The 19082-nt window shown below is 43.1% G+C and overlaps 1 protein-coding gene across 1 annotated transcript in view; it reads left to right on the top strand.

The window, feature by feature from the left end:
- The window catches only part of LOC138965107 (plexin-A2-like), a gene marked incomplete at its 3' end in the record, with an annotated part of 123916 nt that overhangs the window by 55506 nt on the left and 49328 nt on the right, over window positions 1–19082 (top strand). The window contains 1 exon segment of the mRNA XM_070337237.1: window positions 7486–7578.

Below are 19082 nucleotides of genomic sequence, written 5' to 3'. Positions count from 1 at the left end.
ATACTAGTGATTACTGTGTGTGATACATGAAATGTGATATGAATGCTGTTTTTATATGTTATACTCTTATTTTCTCCCAAGCGCAAGACAAATTCTTCTATGAAAATTGAAGCCAATAAAATTTGAGTTGAGTTGAGTTGAGTTGAGTGTTCTCTACGAAAGACGAAGTAGGGTAGAGATACATGCTAGAGTTAGTGAACTTTGATGTTAAATGTGCATGTCGGTGAGTAGTCTCTGCCTGCCTGGATCGAAAGCAATCTCTTTCCTTTTAAAACGGACTATAAAGACCATAATAAGTAATGAGGCCAGTCTTAAAGAGACCATCCTTCTAGTGTAAAGGATCATATAAACCACCACGTGCCAGGCTATGCTTGTGCAAAGGATCGCAGCATCCTTCCACTTGGACATATACCAAAAATCCACAGCCTGGCTGCCTTGTGGACATTCTTTGTTCAAGTAGTTTTGCAGATTGATATCATATTGGTGTTATTTAGCTGCGAAAAAATAAAATAAAAATAAAACACGCAAAACACCCACACACTGCCGCTCTGCACCTAAGCTGTCAAGCTGTAGATTGTTCCTATTCATGTCTGAGTGGAAAGATACCCGTATGAAACGGTAGCGGACGGATTTATGATGATTTGCAAGGTGCTTCGTCGGGAAGAGGTGGGCGCCGATTGTGTTGGTGTGGTATCTTCGCGATATAACCTTGAATGGTTGAAAACGACGTTAAACACCAAATAAAGAAAGAAAGGAAGAAAGGTATCTTCAAGTAGGGATCCCTCAATCCTCCAATTTCTGCAAGCCATGATGTCTCTTTCTCTTTTCCCTTTCGCATCCTTCAACCGCTATGTTGCTCCTCCTCTTCAGTTTGAGGGATCACGTCTTGCCTTTTTGCTCCCGATCCAGTTAATTACAGGTGCTCTGAAGTGCAGACAGGTGCAAATTTGCCTCCAAGCGCTGCCCTATCGGGACACCTTGTGAAGTCAGCGAGATAAGTGTTATTGAGTTATTCGCATCCCTCTGGATTGGCAGCGAGATAGGTATCATTGCAAACATCTATACCTGCAGTGTCAATCAGTGCGGCTTCTTTTGATGTGTATGTGTAGTCCCTGTGCACAGGTGCGTCTGTGTTGGTACACTGCGTGGCGTTCTGGAGTTTGGGCTTCTGGTGGAGTGTGTAAAACAGTCAAAGCATGTCTGTATTACAAAATGTAAAAAAAACCCACCCAGAAGACGGGATCTTTTGGTCAATAATGTGCTCCTACGGGAAACACATGAGTTACACAGAGGGAGATTTGAGTACAAGAAGAACAAACACAGAGACGGGGGGGGGGGGGGGGGGGGGAGAGAGAGAGAGAGAGAGAGAGAGAGAGAGAGAGATGGAGAGATAGATGGAGAGATAGATGGAGAGATGGAGAGAGAGTGAATGAGAGAAAGAGAGATGGAGAGAGAGAGAGATGGAGAGATAGATGGAGAGACGGAGAGATGGAGAGAGAGATAGAGAGAGTGAATGAGAGAAAGAGAGATGGAGAGAGAGAGAGATAGATGGAGAGATAGATGGAGAGAGAGAGAGTGAATGAGAGAAAGAGAGATGGAGAGAGAGAGAGAAAGAGAGATGGAGAGAGAGAGAGAGAGAGAGAGAGAGAGAGAGAGAGAGAGAGTGAGAGAGAGAGAATGAGAGAGAGAGGAGAGAGAGGTGAGAGAGAGAGAGAGAGGTGAGAGAGAGAGAGAGAGAGAGAGAGAGAGAGAGAGATGGAGAGAGAGAGAGAGAGAGAGAGAGAGAGAGAGAGAGAGAGGGCATCAACTTAAGACTAAATATGGTAAATGATGATCACTGCATGATGTCATGATGTCTAGAACTACATGTATCATGTGATAGCTCTACAGTTCCTTTTCATCTCATTGTCTTTTCTTGTCGTGTGTGTGTCACGTGCTACAACCGCACGAGGAAGATCTTGCACTGTGAGTGGCCCCAAGTGGATGAACATTAACCAAGGAATGCAGCCGCCAAGTGACCACTTCCTCACCTCGAGGGTCTCTGGCGCATTTTGCTTCTTTTTCTTTGGGCCTCTCTCCGTCTCTCTCACTTTCTCTCACTCTCTCTCTCACTCTCTCTCTCACTCTCTCTCTCTCCATCTCTCTTTCTCTCTCTCTCCATCTCTCTCTCTCTCTCCATCTCTCTTTCTCTCTCTCACTCTCTCTCTCACTCTCTCTCTCTTTCTCTCTTTCTCTCTCTCAGTCTCTCTCTCACTCTCTCTCTCCATCTCTCTCTCCATCTCTCTCTCTCTCCATCTCTCTTTCTCTCTCTCACTTTCTCTCTCTCACTCTCTTTCTCTCACTCTCTCTCTCACTCTCTCTCTCACTCTCTCTCTCTCCATCTCTCTCTCTCTCTATCTCTCTTTCTCTCATTCTCTCTCTCTCACTCTCTCTCTCACTCTCTCTCACTCTCTCTCTCACTCTCTCTCTCTCACTCTCTCTCTCCATCTCTCTCTCTCTCTCTCTCCATCTCGCTCTCTCTTTGTCTGTCTCTGTCTCTCACACACTCTCTCTGTGTCTGCCGCTGTCTCTATCTGTCTCTCTGTCTTCGCTCCTCCTCTCCCCTCCTCCCCTCCCCTCCCCCTCTCTCACTCTCTCTCTCTCTCTCTTTCACTCTCTCTTTCTCTCTCTCTTTTTCTATGTCTGTCCCTCTCTGTTCATATCTCTGTCACTTTCTCTGTCTGTCTGTTTCTGACTCTCTCTGCATCTCTTTATTTCTTTCGTTTTCTTTCCCTCTCTCTCTCTTTCTCTGTTTATATCTGTCCCGCAGTAGTCTCACCATCTCTCGCCGTCTGTCCCTCTCTCTGTTCGTGTGTCTCTCTGTCTGTCTCTATCCATCTCAAACACCATATCTCTTTCTTTCCCTCTTTGTCTCTGCAGTCTGTCTTTATCTGTCCGCCTGTCTGTCTGTCTGTCTGCGTGGCTCTCACTTCCCCCTCTCTCTCCCTTCCTCCTCTCCATCTCTCTTTCTCTCCCCAACCCATCCATCCCCTCTCTCTCTCCCTCTTTCTTTCTTTGCCGAGAACGCACGTGCGCTCATGAATGACGAGGAAACAATGCGAACTGTGAATGACGCCTGTCTGGCGAATGACCACTGCGTCACTTGGAAGCCTTTCACGAGGTACTTTTGCGATCGAGCGACGATTGACGATCATGTCTGGACAGATTGTTAGGAGACACGAATCATATACTTTATAGCGAGAAATTTGCCGCATCCCTCAATTCCCCTCTACTATTGTATTTCAGGAGGTGGAATTAGTTGCTTAGCTTTTAACTTACAATACACGTTGCTGTTATAATAAGCACTTACACCAGGTGTCTATATGTATCTTAATTATTAACCATTCAAAAATATGTCAGTGTTGAAGAGAGAGAGAGAGAGAGAGAGAGAGAGAGAGAGAGAGAGAGAGAGAGAGAGAGAGAGAGAGAGAGAGAGAGAGAGAGACAATTGTAACAATTACAGACCACTTCAACTGTTTTCCATTGCTTGCGATAACAATGCGCATGCAACGAGCAAGAACACAAAAACAGTTTTTCATCGCAGAAATAAAGCAGAAGAACTGCAAAAACAACATACTGCCTCTTCTCGCGATACACAACATTCTTGGCCGCAACCTCTGCACAAATATAAGGAAAAGAAATACAGAAGATACCGGAAGTGTGGAACAATAGCGAGGAATTTTCCCGTTACAAGTGTTCCCAGGTTCCCTTGCGAGTAAAGACGAAATGCCTCGGTTGTCCAGTGGAATTGCTCGTTAGAAGATGATTATCCAATGGCCGAGGTGCTTTGTTAGAACATGACAGGTTATTTCCTCATCCGTTTTTGTGGGTGATTGTCTTGTCACTATGTCAATGTAGGATGCACCCTCACACGTCCCTGCTCTGATACACGGAACGACGAAGACATATATATCTATTCGCACCTGTTCATATCACGCACGCACACACACACACATACACGTACACATACGCACGCACAATCGCATGCACGCACACACGCACACGCACACACACACACGCACACACACACGATCGCACAATCGCACGATCGCACAATCGCACTCACACACATTCACACACACACACACGCATGAACGCGTGCTTGCTCGATGATCGCAATTTAAAATCGATAGCCTTTTACGGTAAATCAGTCGCAATTACACATCCTCATTCTGAGAAATAAAACCAAGAAACCAAATCTTTACAACGAAGCTCAATTCCGCAGCACAGTGACATTTTCTGCCACGTTGTGCATTTTTGACCTTTTAGAAGCCTCGATCGAGAAGGATGCCAAAGGGATGACCTCCCTTGTCGATTCCAACAAGAGCAGGGAGTGATCACCCCTGTTTTTGATCAAGGTAAACAGAAGGGTGGGTGTGAGGGTGAAATGGGAGGCGGAGGAGGTAAACAAGGCAGGGGGTGCTCAGGCGTGCACGTGGCTGGAACATTACCTTTCATGCCAGTTTTGGCCCGGCGGATGAATATTTGATGAAAAGTGTCCGGCAAAGCGCGCAGTCATGCGGAAGGTGGACAGGCCGCTAGCTGTGTGTGTGATGACACGGAATCTGATGACTGGTAGTGCTGGCGTTTTAGTGCAGGTCAAAAACGATGGTCGGCAGTGCTGGAGTGCACATGGAGTGGAGTGGACACTAGCAAATTCTATGATACAGAAAACTCCGCCGTCGCCCCATCAAATGTTAAAGGTACGGTTGACACCCCCCCCCCCCCACCCCTAAATCGTGCTTTTTCGCAAGGGGGTTACCTGGGTTACACTGCTTGCGTTAACAGCCCCTTTTACACGGTTGACGGAGGTCCACATAGATTATAACAAATTACATGCACCAGTACAGTACACGCTTTGCGAGATATCAGAATCAGAGAGAGACAGAGAGACAGAGAGCATGGTTTGTCGAAGATCTGGGAAAGTTCACGAACCCCCGACCCTCCCAGACATCTGTCAACTAAAAATATGTGCAAGTTCTCACCAGTAGATTGTTTTATATTTGTATGACAGGCTAGCTACTTGGCCATTTTCTTCATCGCCATACTCATAGTTGTAACACACACGCACTAACTTGCACACGCCAGGGGGCGGAGAGGAAGTAGTGATTATGATAAACTTCACTTGACATTGTCACAAGGTCACGCGTAGGAGTAAAAAAATCACTTGGTTAAATAGAATGCACAGAATTGCAAGTTGAGCGGAAACCTCAGGCAGGTAAAAAACTGTTTGTAAGAAACTACGCCTACGCAAGGGTTCAAACATGAGCAATTACTTGACTTGTTGAGAAGGCAACACACAACTTAACGTTGGGCTTTTCTCGGAAACTATAAAAGTGACCGGGCTCAAATTTTATGTGAACGTGACTTCCAGTGACCTCTACACTTTGACGTCTGCTTTGGTGACCTTTGACCTTTTTCAAGGTCACAGGTATGTCTTGAAGGAAAAAATTTGAAATATCATATCTCTGAAACTATTCATCGGATTTGATTCAAACTTTATAGGATTATTCTTTACATCAAATTATTTACATCTGTATTGTGTTGTGAATAGCAATTTCTTCCTGTCCATCTGATGCCTCATATAATATTCAGAACTGCGAGAGGGTGGATGGGGGGGGGGGGGGGGGGGGTGGGGGGGGGGTGGGTGGGGGAGGGGGGGGGGTTGTTGAACAGATAACAAAACGACATTTTTTTCAGGTATAAATTATACCTGCGTTTCTAAGACTGAATTGATTGAGTCAGCGTATGCGTAAGGGGATTGGGTGGGAAAACAGGAGAGCAGAAAGGAGGAAAGAGATATGCAATTAAAGGTATCTTCCTTCTCGTGTAAACGATCGTGTCTGAAAGCACCACATTATATCTACATTGGCTTTTACACAATACAAGCATCCTTCAACTTGGACACAGCAATACAGTGTGGAGACATCCTGCTTGCTGCCGCGCGAGCCGAGAACATTTTCCTTCTTTATCTCCACTGCACTGGCTGCAAAACCCCTCCGCGCGGAGGTGTTTTCAGACACATCAGACACAGGGTGAATAATCAAAAGCATGCGGCTGCTTCCTTTGCTGGCGGTTACCTTTTGCTGAATTAGTTTAGCCGATTGACATAGATGTCAGTTAAAGACACACTCCTTCATGTGAAAGCAGTTCGGCTAACCATCGCAGATCTGACCAGGCTTTTACATAGGATAAGACTATCCCTCCACTTAGTCACATACCACACAAATAACAGCCCGTGACTGTGTGATTTATGTGTACAGTGGGATTTTCTGGATGAATTTATTTTGTAAAACCCACTAGTGGCTTTTTAAGAAATTGATTCATAAAATAAGTCCAACTCACCACATCAAGCCCGAATGTTGTTTATTCTTGGTATAATTATGTCCAAGTGAAAAAATGCTCTTACCAAAGGTAAACGTTCGGACACTCTTGTCGTGATTAACAAGATTGCCTACATAGCAAGGAAGGTACCTTTAAATGAGAGAGAGAGAAGAGAGAGAGAGAGAGAGAGAGAGAGAGAGAGAGAGAGAGAGAAAGAGAGAGAGAGAGAGAGAGAGAGCGAGAGAGAGAGAGAGAGAGAGAGAGAGAGAGCGCGCGCGCGCGCGCGTAAAGCACCACGAAAACCTGTGCAAAACTTTCCATTACATTGCGTCAGCGAGTCTTCGAATGTGTCACTGCCGTTTCAAGAACGCAGTAGACGATGACTGAATGGAATGAAAGGATAACAATTGCATACAAAAACGAGCATGGCAGATACCACATTTAAAGAAGTCATAGAAAGACACCAACTGCATGGATACAACGAAGGAGTTAAAAATAGCAATTACAAAAGACTAATGCCGCTGGCTGACGGATAACGGAATTCAAAGAAATGAATAAGGAAAAAAACCCGTCTCATTGACAGATCCCGTGTGAGTTTTGTCTATCCTTCATGAGTCATCCCTTCTCAATACCCCAGACAGATACCCCGTAAACATGGAACTCTGCGCTGTGGCTATTCATACCCCTAACTTTTTTCCCACCCAGACGATTCATACCTGTTTTTCTTACCTGAGCCGGGAGCCGATTCATACCTGTGGTTTTTACCTGAGTCAACGAGTAAACGAACCTCTCTCGCTCGCGCGCTCGTTCTATTCGTCCCCCAAACGAATGTAGCCAGCGGGGTTAAAAGTTTGTGTGACGCGTTCGCATTGACAGTCGTTCGTTTGGAAGTAATCGCCGGCTAGCCGAGACTGTACTGTGGTTTTGGGAGTGTGTGTGTTTGAGGATTGTGCTACTTCGTACTACTGTGATTTCAGTGTATACTGTGTGAGATACTGTGGGATACTCTTGTGGTTTTGTGTTTTTGTGGACCGAAGGATCATGTGTGATTTGATATGAACGTGGTATAAAAATACCTGTGGTTTTGTTGAAGATTACATGTTTTGACTGTTTTGTCTACAGTGTGGAATACTGTTGGGATACTGGTGTCTTTTTGTGGTGTTGTGGATTACCGGAGATTGGATATATACCTACCTGCTGGAGTTTTTGTTGAAGGTAAGGTGTAATTCTTTATTTGTGTGTGTTGATTAGTGTAATTGTGTTGCGATCAGTATTTCTACCAGGAAGGATGTTGTATATAAGACTGTCTGTCTGTTTGTCCGTCGGCCTGTCTTACTGTCTGTCTTTCTGTCTCTATGTTTCTCTCACTGTCTGTGTGTCTCTGACTCTGTCTGTCTGTCTGTCTGTCTGTCTGTCTGTCTGTCTGTCTGTCTGTCTCTGTTTGTCTGTCTGTCTGTCTGTCTGTCTGTCTGTCTGTCTCTCTCTCTCTCTCTCTCTCTCTCTCTCTCTCTCTCTTCCTCTCTTGGGAAGTGATATGTCCTTTTGAGAAGGACTTCTGTACATTCTTCTATTATAAACTCAACGGTGGACTTTAACTATTTCATGCACATGCTACACAACATTGACCCATTAATAAAATTTTCCCACCGTTCTGCACTCTGTCAACCCATCGTTTAGCTCACATTTAGAGGTAGGTAGCTGGCCTCGCTTAATACAACGAGAATGTATACCTTGTTCCTAAATGTCTTGCTCGCATCGCTAGCCATCTTTGAAAAACTCCGTAAAAGTCGCGGAAGCGTGCAGACATTTTATAATTTCAGATTACCCCAATAAATCCCTGACATTCAGAACGTTCAAAAACGTCACCTGAGGTCATGCACTACCCGCTGAGTTGCAGTATGGCAATTCTTGAGGAAAGATTTTTGATGTGAAAATAGTAATGTGTTTAAATGGGTTGACGCTAACCGCGGCGGCGACATGTTAGGATCATTGTGTTTACTGGCTGTTTAGTTTTAATGCAAGATAATAAGTCGGCTAAAATTATTAAAAGGGATAGCTTAAGCGTTTTTTTAATATTTTTTTTATAACTCATTCAAAAATAGAGAGGGAGAGAAAGAGAGAAAGAGAGAGCGCGCGTGCGTGTCTGTTTGTGTGTGTGTGTGTGTGTGTGTGTGTGTGTGTGTGTGTGTGTGTGTGTGTGTGTCTGTGTGTGTGTCTGTGAAAGAGAGACAAAGAAAAGAGAATAACTTATGTGTATTAAATTAAAATAAAAAATGCTTCAACTGTACTTTGTAGCTATACTAGAATTAGAGTTTTCAAAGGCTGTTTTTACTCACAGACCTTCCGACGCTCTAGCCGTGCGAACGTCTTCATTTTAACCTTGCATAAATTGTCTACCCCACGACGCCGAATGCATTGTCATGCAGATGTATCAGATGCGTATCTTGCATTGTCGGCGCGCTTGAGCTTTGGCAGTTTGAATGAAGCGGTTACATTTGTTTTGCACTGTGATTTAATCTTTATCCGGGGGGTCGCAGTCACACGCACTAGGTATTGACGAAACAAATCTGGGAGATACATATATATTCTGTGTAGGAGAATGCTTGTCTTTAGTAGGGGTGATTTTGTGGACTGGTTCTGGATTGTGGGGGTCTTGGTGAAAGATGGGGTGGGTGTGGTGATGGGAGAGAGAGAGAGAGAGAGAGAGAGAGAGAGAGAGAGAGAGAGAGAGAGAGAGAGAGACAGAGAGAAAGAGAGAGAAAGAGAGAGAGAGAGAGAAAGAGAGAGAGAGAGAGTTAGAGAGAGAGAGTTAGAGAGAGGGAGAGAGAGAAAAAGAAAGAGAGAGAGAGAGAAAGAGAGAGAGACAGAGAGAGAGAGAGAAAGACAGAGAGAGATAGAAAGAGAGAGTTAGAGAGAGAGATAGAGTTAGAGAGAGAGAGTTAGAGAGAGAGAGAGTGTGTGTGTGTGTGAGGGGGGGGGGGGGGTGGGACCGAGAGCAAGACAGACGCCTAAATGATTATTTAAAACGGTTGACTTTTAATATGCACGTAACAGTCTTCCTACCAGCATTTCGTCGTCAATTTGAGCTTGACAACAATACAGTCATATCAAAATTAGATAAAGCATATCCGCCATTCCTCGATCTTTTAATCCCTTTATTGTATCATTTCTTAGGCACTGCCACCCCCGTAAATTCTCAAGCATTATGCTCCTTTACCCACGGTCCTAAGGTTATGCACACTCGGTTTGAATGCAAACACCACAGTCAATTTTATTTTCGATCCCATTTAAATTCAGGACACTGCGAGCGCAGTATGAAAACTGGGAAAGCCCAAGATTTAAATTTGTGTTCGTGCGTGCTTTGAACTTGGAAGTCATCGAATGCATATCGCTGTGTACGATGACATTGCAATGCTATCTGACTTTTCTTTAATAAAAAATAAAAATTCCGTATTCATCCATCAACGATATAGCAGCTGTGCTTGAAGGGAAAAAAGAACAATCCCTGAATTACGTACACAGTACAAACCTTATTTTGGACAACTATACCAGTGCAGTGATGGCGCTTGTATTTTTTCAAACCGGTATGCAAACTTTAATGATGCAAACAGTCCTGAAAAAAACGGTAGGCTGGTCATTGGAACCAGTAAGAGTCCAACTCAGAGTACTGGTTTTGTTGTTTTACCAGCAAAAAAACCCGGTAGTTCAAAAATCAACCGGTAGGTCTTACCGGCAGCCATTTTTGTTCCGGTATTTTCTCATTTCAACCGGTAAAATACTGACAATTACCGGTTAACGCCAACACTGCAGTGTCGCTTTGTATTTGTTACATACCATTTAACCTTTTGTTCGAGCTCTGTTTGGATACAGAGTAGTAAAGAATAGCCTGATTCTGACTCTGGGTTAAGTGTGTGTTGTGCTCCGGTGATACATTAGTGACCGTGAGGGGAAATTCGATATAGTCTTTAGTCACGCGACGAGAAGCTGCACCGAGGGTCATAACAGCAACGATCATCTGCGTACCTGCTGAGATACCGACAAGTTGTTCGCTTGATGATTGCAAAGAAACAATTGAGGAGGGGTTGGAAAGAGAGAGAGAAAGGGGGGAGGGGGAGGGGGTACTATTGTGTTCAGTTTAGCATGCATATATACATGTCTGCTCTTCTGTCCGTGCTAAGAGAGGTTTATTCTAACGGAGAAACTGCACGAATGTCAGTTTGACTTTTAAAAGTAGACATAGACTGGATTCTGTCATCAAAATGTTAGGCGCTAGGCAACCGATATCCCTTTTTTTGTCAAACAAATTGTGTGCTGATCAAGTCTTGTGAGGTTGTTTACCGATTTTATTGAAACCATTTTTTTTTTTTAGCTATGTACACCCAAGCCTGTCTGTCTGTCTGTTTGTCTGTCTGCATGCGTTTTGTGTGGGTAAAAAACCCAGCCTTGTTCGTATTCCATATATATGTTTTACGTACTTGTAATGTTTTTTATATTACTAGCGTCTTTTTTTTTATCCTAGCTATCTGTGACCCACAGTCTCTGTCCATCGTATAGCTCCTGAATTAAACAGTATTCAGGAGAATCAGTGTCTATCGGTATGCCTGTTGTTTCGAGACATCTTGCTGTTCTGATCAAGTTACTGCCCGCTGATCAGCGGAATTGAATCAGACACCTTGTCTACCGCTCGCTGTTACTGCAAAACAAAAGACAATTGTCTTCGTCTCAAAGTAAATTAAGTTTTGTTTTGGGTTTCTTGAAGTACAGTTAATGTCGAGGACTGATAGAGAATTAAATGTAGGTGTGTGTGTGTGTGTGTGTGTGTGTGTGTGTGTGTGTGTGTGTGTGTGTGTGTGTGTGTGTGTGTGTAAGCGCGCGAGAGGGGGTAGGGTTAGAGATTGTGATTACATAACACGTGTGCGTGTGTGTGTGTATGTGTGTGTGTGTGTGTGTGTGTGTGTGTGTGTGTGTGTGTGTGTGTGTGTGTGTGTGTCTGTCTGTCTGTCTGTCTGTCGCGGGAGAGGAGGCAGAGACGGCGGATTGGTGAAATTCTGCACCAATATATTTCGGTGTAAAAGCCTAGGGCATCGAACGTAACGTTTTTCATCCCCGTAAAGTACGTTTCAAATAGGTCATAAAACGCCAATGAAACGGAAATGGATCAGGTTTCGCAAAACACATACGTGCGGTTAGCGCAGTTTCTCAGGACTGAAAAGTGCGCGTTTTTAAAACGAGTCAAGAGTTTTGACCGAAAATGAATGAATACAAGAAGCACGTGACACGCACATACCGCAATGCCCATAAGTATGTCAAATTTCATTATAAATCCCCTTTACGTTTTTCAGTGAAAAGACACATCATTGTCATAGAAGTCGGGCACCAATGATCAGAATTTAGAAGTTCTCCTCACAGCTTAAACACAAAGGGATTTCTGGCACGTCCACATTGGCGGAAGCAATGTTTAAATCTACAGAGAAAAAGAAAGTGCTTGGTATAACCCGCACTGTTGTTTTCAAGGCAGCACACAGGCAGTCCTGCATGACACTACAGAGCAGCAATACAGTGGATCGGGCTCATTATATGCAATACTTACAGAAATACCTGCACAAAGCCGGGTGCCCTGACACTTTTTGACAAAACAAAAGACAACGCTTGACATAACCTACACATTGTTGCTTACAAAGTGAGTCCTGACACTTTTGTCAGAGCAGCAATACAGTCTACAATGGATGGGGCTTATTATAAGCAATACTTACAGAAATACATGTACTTACTCAAAGCCGGGTGCCCTGACACTTTTTGACCACTTCCTGTCGAGACAGCAGTGCAAAGGTAATAGATTTGAAGTGTGTGGTTAGCATTACTTACAGACAAAACGTATACAAAGTAAGTTCTGACACTTTTCAGTTAACCCATTCTTGTAGAAACAACAGTGATCAGTGCAAAGCTATCTAGAGATGACGCTTATCATTAGCATTCCTTTTAGAAACACAGTGGACTATATAGTGCATGAGAGCTATATATAGCGATGATGCCTATATGATTAGCCTTATACTTACAGTAACGCCTACTATAAGGGGGTCCTGCCTCTTTCAACCCCCTACCTGCTGAACGACAACCCTTTCTCTGAAGCAGGTGTACGGCTGCCTGAAAGCCTAATGATCCAATGGGACGGGAGGAATCTCGGCTCCTCTCCCTCTCTCACCCTCCCTCTCTCTCTGTCTCTGAGTGTGTGCGTGTGTGTGCGTGTGCGTGTGTTTTTGTGTCTGTCTTTCTGTCTGTCGGTTTCTCTCCTCTCTCTGTTTCTGTTGTTTTTCCTGCCCTCGGTCTCTCATCGCTGTGTACGTCCGTTCGCTCTCTCTTTCTCTCTCTCTCTTTCTCTCTCTCTCTTTCTCTCTCTCTCTCTCTCTCTCTCTCTCTCTCTCTTTCTCTCTCTCTCTCTCTGTCTCTCTCTCTGTCTCTCCCTCTCTCTTTCTTTCTCTCTCGCTCTCTTTCTCTCTCTTTCTCTCTCTCTCTCGCCCTTTATCTATCTGTCTCGCTCTTTCTTTCTCACTCCCTCTCTCTCTGTCTCTCTCTCTCCCTCTTTCTCTCTCTCTTCCTCTCTTTCTCTTTCTCCCTCTCTTTCTCTCTGTCTCTCTCTCCCTTTATCTCTCTGTCTCTTTCTTTCTCTCTCTCTCCCTCTCTCTCCCTCTCTCTCTCTCCCTTTCTTTCTCACTCCCTCTCTCTCTGTCTCTCTCTCTCCCTCTTTCTCTCTATCTCCCTCTCTTTCTTTTTCTCCCTCTCTTTCTCTCTGTCTCTCTCTCCCTTTATCTCTCTGTCTCTTTCTTTCTCTCTCTCTCCTTTTATCTCCCTCTCTCGCGCGCTCTCACTCTCTCTCTCTCCCCCTCCCTCTCTCTCCCCCTCCCTCTCTCTCTCTCTTATGTGTTGTATAAAGGACAGGTTGGAAGAATAGGCTTTGCCTAAAACCTTTATCCTTTTGTAATAAAGTTCTGAGTCTGAGTCTGAGTCTCTCCCTCCCACCCAGCCCACCTTTGCGCCAGCCTCCCTCTGTCAGTCCTTATGGCACCTCTGATTACAGACTGCGGGCAGCATCACGCCTCTCCACATAATGAGCCCGTGTCAGATCCTCGCTACACTGACTGATGATGATGGTAGTCGTTCTGGTTCGCAGTCTTTCCCCGCGGAACGTTGGTTACACCATACACCAGAACCCCCCTTTTAAGACCCTGTTTTCTTAGATTTTCTGTTCATAACTTCTGTAAATTTACCTCCATTGTAAGACTCCCTACTTTTTAAAACCTGATTTGTTTTAGATTTGTGGAGGTCTTAAGAGGGGAGTTTGACTGTACATTGAAGTATTCTCCACTGTATGGCGGCGAGGGGTCTGGGTTGGCAAGGGTGAGACATAGTGAATGTGACTACAACCTTTCTTTCTTTCTTTATTTGGTGTTTAACGTCGTTTTCAACCACGAAGGTTATATCGCGACGGGGGAAGGGGGTAGATGGGATAGAGCCACTTGTCAATTGTTTCTTGTTCACAAAAGCACTAATCAAAAATTTGCTCCAGGGGCTTGCAACGTAGTACAATATATGACCTTACTGGGAGAATGCAAGTTTCCAGTACAAAGGACTTAACATTTCTTACATACTGCTTGACTAAAATCTTTACAAAAATTGACTATATTCTATACAAGAAACACTTAACAAGGGTAAAAGAAGAAACAGAATCCGTTAGTCGCCTCTTACGACATGCTGGGGAGCATCGGGTAAATTCTTCCCCCTAACCCACGGGGGGGAACAACCTACACAAATACAATATCCGCATAGTCTCAAATTAACCGCATGAAAGTGACGTCACATACTGAAAGAAGAGCGACGAACATTTTGAAATTGTTCGCCATGTTGAAATCGCACATGCGTATATTGCTTATTATTTTTGGAACATGTCCATAAGCAGTTTGCTTGGTATCGTTCTATTGTTTTTGTGTGTGAAACGATTGTGCACAGCGAAAAGTAAATAAAACACGGTTAAACCAAAGAAGATCGACAGTTCCACTCTGTAGGACGGTGAACCTCGCACGAGCCGAAATCGGATTATTGCCACAATATCTTTGACACACCAAATTATGCTTGCTACCCTAAAAGTGATGGTCATCAGTTTACCGTAGAAACAGCTCGTTGAAGATTTGCCAGAACAGCGAGAGAATGGGAAACATTTGGGCAGAGATTTTTGGCGCAATTGTCCTTATAAAACTATCAGAATGTGTCCTCGCTCTAACCTATGTGTTGGGTGACAAGCATACCAACGAGAGAGAGAGAGAGAGAGAGAGAGAGAGAGAGAGAGAGAGAGAGAGAGAGAGAGAGAGAGAGAGAGAGAGAGAGAGAGAGAGAGAGAGAGAGAGACAGACAGACAGACAGACAGAGAGAGAGAGACAGACAGAGACAGAGTGACGGACGGACGGACGGACAGACAGACAAGGAGACAGAAAGACAGACAGACAGACATATAGACAGAGGTGTATGCAGTGTTCCTGACAAAATGCGCAAATAACCTCTGTGCCTTGTTCTTTTTCAGAAGTGTCGATGCCTTTAATCTCTTTGCGTTGTTTCTGGCAGTGTCAGCCTCCTCGTTTCATCCCTCTGTGCTATTAGCTGGAATCTCAATAGGCTGGGCTTGCCAAGACCACCACATACCTGTCGTCTGCTTTTTGTCTCGGTTCTCGGTGTAAATCACTTGATGGCTGAAGAGGGCGCTCTTTGGCGTCTGTGTCGTCACGTCACGTTCTCGTGTAATTTTCGCGATCGGGTTGAAAAGTGCAGAAGATCAGCTTTTTAAAAAAGTTTTTAATTTTTAATTTTTATTTTAAAGCATTGTTAGTTAATGTCCATGATAGGTTGAGAGATATGTGATATGGCACAGATTTGGCCTACATGGTCCGCTGGACCCAAAAACCAACAAGAATCAAATCAAATCATATCGCACAGAAACAATTTCGGCGTTCAATGTTAGTTTTGCTTTACTGTTTGCTTGTTTTTGTTCGTTGGTTTGTTTGTTTGTGTAAGTCCATTCTATTTTTTGCTTGTTCGTGTACTCAACTGATCGTGAACTTGCGTTTCCCTTAATTGTTAGCGCTTGACCGTAAATGTCCGGGACTTCACCGATTGCTTTGTACGAACAATACTCGAAAGAGTATTATCAAATTGTCAGTCCATTGGTTTTTTCAATGTAGTTGTTTTGTCGGCTTTGCTATTGTGCCAGATTTGAAAGGTTTTCTTCACTGAGTGACCCTTTGTTTATGTGAGCCTTATTTTCATGTGATACCAGTTCACGGTGTGTCAACTGATTCCGTTCATCCACCGGATGTTTCCGTTCATCCGCAGGATGTGTCCGTTCATACAGCCCCATTTTCGTCACTTGCTTCGGGAAAAACGTTGTAGTAAGTCGTGTGGGCAGCGCGCTTGTGTGATATTGAAAGAATAAGGTAGCGAAATGGTTGGGCTATGTGTACGATAAGTACCAAGGTGCTAGTGAATCCTAATAATAACACACGCGGGCCGAACGTGGCAAAATTGCCTGATTTTTTAACATTTTCTTGTTTTTCTCGCTCTGTTATCGAATCTGACCCTTGATTTGCACATGATCACCAAAACCATTGCCTGTTACGACATTTCGCTTGAACAGAAGTTTATAGAAACCCATGGCTTTTGTACAATCACTTGTCTTTTGAAAACATACAGATTCCGTTCATACCCCATGTTTCCGTTCGTACAAAAGTGCATGTTTCCCTTCGTACGAAAAGCGTTTCCGTTCATACACATTCGTTAGATCAGAGTGAAACAGGCCCCCACTACAAGTTCTGTGTATTCCAATCGTCTTCAAATAGCACAAAGTACGAATGCGTGTGATATTAGACCTATGTGAACCATAAGATGAATTGAATTTTCAAAAAACAGTTTTGTGTCCGTTCGTACTGATTTTGACGGGAAAATGTGTCTGTTCGTACCACTTTCATCAAATTGTTTCCCTTCGTACGCTTTTCATGACGTTTGTGATTTTTGGTAGAAAGCTTGTGCAATTAGCATTTTAATACCCCTAATTCGACTTATGTATAACCCATAATGCATGTTGTTCATGAGTGCAACAACACGCGACTGTGGCTTTTCTGGTGCAATACCATCCCTGTTTAAAATCTTACTGAAGAGCAAACATTTTGATAAGTGTGTCTTCTTCCAGTTTCCTTACACAATGTCATTTCAAAGATCTAAACTTATGTGAAACCTGTTCAAAATATGCTTTCTGCAAGCTAAACCTAGACATTCAGTCTTTTAGCATTTTCAGATTTTTAATGACCAAACTTTTTTTTATCATTTTTTAAGCTTTGAAGCTGAAATGCAATCCCATAGTACGGGGGTTGCCTGGCTAAAGTTTTAAAATCAATTTGATAAAAAAAAAATGAGGGTGTGACAGTGCGTCCTCAACTTTTACAAAAAGTCGGATATGACGTCATCAAAGACATTTATAAAACAAGTCGCGTAAGGCGAAAATACAACATTTAGTCAAGCTGTCAGAATGAAACTGAAGGCAATGCAATTTTTCAGCAAGACCGTATACTCGTAGCATCGTCAGTCCACCGCTCATGACAAAGGCAGTGAAATTGACAAGAAGAGCGGGGTAGTAGTAGCGCTGAGAAGGATAGCACGCTTTTCTGTACCATCTTCGTTTTAACTTTCTGAGCGTGTTTTTAATCCAAACATATCATATCTATATGTTTTTGGAATCAGGAACCGACAAGGAATAAGGTGAAAGTGTTTTTAATTTGATTTCGACAATTTAATTTTGATAATAATTTGTATATTTTAATTTTCAGAGCTTGTTTTTAATCCAAATATAACATATTTATATGTTTTTAGAATGAGAAAATGATGAGGAATAAGATGAACGTAAATTTAGATCGTTTTATAAAAAAGTTTTTTTTTACAATTTTCAGATTTTTAATGACCAAAGTCATTAATTAATTTTTAAGCCACCAATCTGAAATGCAATACCGAAGTCCGGCCTTCGTCGAAGATTGCTTGGCCAAAATTTCAATCAATTTGATTGAAAAATGAGGGTGTGACAGTGCCGCCTCAACTTTTACAAAAAAGCCGGATATGACGTCATCAAAAATATTTATCGAAAAAAAGAAAAACACGTCCGGGGATATCAATCCCAGGAACTATCATGTAAAATTTCATAAAGATCGGTCCAGTAGTTTCGCTCTACACGCACGCACGCACACACACACACACACACACACACACACACACACACACACACACACACACACACACACACACACACACACACACACACATAAACCACGATCCTCGTTTCGATTCCCCATTTATGTTCAAACATTAAGTCAAAACTTGACTAAATGTAAAAAGGACTGATAGAGCCTGGATAATGTTTTTTCTTGATTTGTCTTAATTCTGCTCATGATTATCACAGGTGAAGCAAATGGCATGATAGGAGTAACATACAAATGTACATGTTACTTAGTTCAGTCTTAGTTGCAGTGCTGCAAAGATAGCACAACTGCACAAATCAATCTTCGTTCTTATCAAAACACACAGAAAGCTCCGTCACTGAACACATTACTGAAAAGGGTACGAAGGGAAACAATTTGATGAAAGTGGTACGAACGGACACATTTTCCCGTCAAAATCAGTACGAACGGACACAAAACTGTTTTTTGCAAATTCAATTCGTCTTATGGTTCACATAGGTCCAATATCACACGCATTCGTACTTTGTGCTATTTGAAAACGATTGGAATACACATAACTTGTAGTGGGGGCCTGTTTCACTCTGATCTAACGAATGTGTATGAACGGAAACGCTTTTCGTACGAAGGGAAACATGCACTTTTGTACGAACGGAAACATGGGGTATGAACGGAATCTGTATGTTTTCAAAAGACAAGTGATTGTACAAAAGCCATGGGTTTCTATAAACTTCTGTTCAAGCGAAATGTCGTAACAGGCAATGGTTTTGGTGATCATGTGCAAATCAAGGGTCAGATTCGATAACAGAGCGAGAAAAACAAGAAAATGTTAAAAAATCAGGCAATTTTGCCACGTTCGGCCCGCGTGTGTTATTATTAGGATTCACTAGCACCTTGGTACTTATCGTACACATAGCCCAACCATTTCGCTACCTTATTCTCTCAATATCACACAAGCGCGCTGCCCACACGACTTACCACAACGTTTTTCCCGAAGCAAGTGACGAAAATGGGGCTGTATGAACGGACACATCCTGCGGATGAACGGAAACATCCGGTGGATGAACGGAATCAGTTGACACACCGTGCAGTTAAGGAAACACATTCAACGATCACTGTTGTCTTTCTCCCTGTGTTTCGGTTTTTCCATTTTCAGATTGTGCCCAATGAGAGAAAAGCCGTACCATTTTTGTTTTAATAATTTTTTGTTTCTACCGTTTTGTTCTTGGCAAAATGCCAGCGTCTAGAATTGTTGTCACTGCTCATGCATCATCTGTTGTCCTCGTTTAATCAATATTGTAAAGTGTGTCACTAAGTCAGTATTGCAAGGGGTTTCTGACCAATGACAACGTGGTTTTTTTCATACTTGAGATTAAATCCCATGGAAGAAAAATAATATGGAAGCGATACCTTTCTCACTTTTTGGCATCGTTTATGAAAGACGTGCATTTTTTT

The sequence above is a fragment of the Littorina saxatilis genome, linkage group LG4 (genome assembly GCF_037325665.1).
Source record: "Littorina saxatilis isolate snail1 linkage group LG4, US_GU_Lsax_2.0, whole genome shotgun sequence".
NCBI lineage: Eukaryota > Metazoa > Mollusca > Gastropoda > Littorinimorpha > Littorinidae > Littorina > Littorina saxatilis.
Note: the sequence above shows the minus strand (reverse complement) of the source record. Positions and strands in the feature narration are given on the sequence as shown.